General features: G+C 10.2%; 1 protein-coding gene across 1 annotated transcript in view; it reads right to left on the reverse strand.

The window, feature by feature from the left end:
• The window catches only part of LOC119592996 (lysine-specific demethylase phf2-like), a gene marked incomplete in the record, with an annotated part of 18,211 nt that overhangs the window by 8,852 nt on the left and 8,928 nt on the right, over positions 1–431 (reverse strand).

Raw genomic sequence — 431 nt, forward strand, 5'->3', positions numbered from 1 at the left:
TTACGTATTAAAAATGAAAACTTTTACATTATAAAAACAAAATTACTATCAATTATTTCCAAATCTATGTATCTTTTCTATTATTTTTATATATAATTTTGTTAGATTAGTTTTAATAAGAATAGAAACATATTCCAATTAATAACATTATTATATACAATTATTTAATATTTAGATATATAAATATACTTCAGTTAACATTTATATAACATTTATTTTTCATATATATATATATATAGAAATTTATAAATTTAAAATAAATATAATATTTTACATATTACTATATAAATATAATATTAATAATTTTATAATTATATAATAATTACATATATTCATATATAACTTTATACTATTTAAAAGATTATATATACATTATACAATATTATCATTTAATAAATAAAATAAATATTAATACATATATATAATTTTAC

This window comes from Penaeus monodon, chromosome 31 (assembly GCF_015228065.2).
Source record: "Penaeus monodon isolate SGIC_2016 chromosome 31, NSTDA_Pmon_1, whole genome shotgun sequence".
Taxonomy (NCBI): domain Eukaryota; kingdom Metazoa; phylum Arthropoda; class Malacostraca; order Decapoda; family Penaeidae; genus Penaeus; species Penaeus monodon.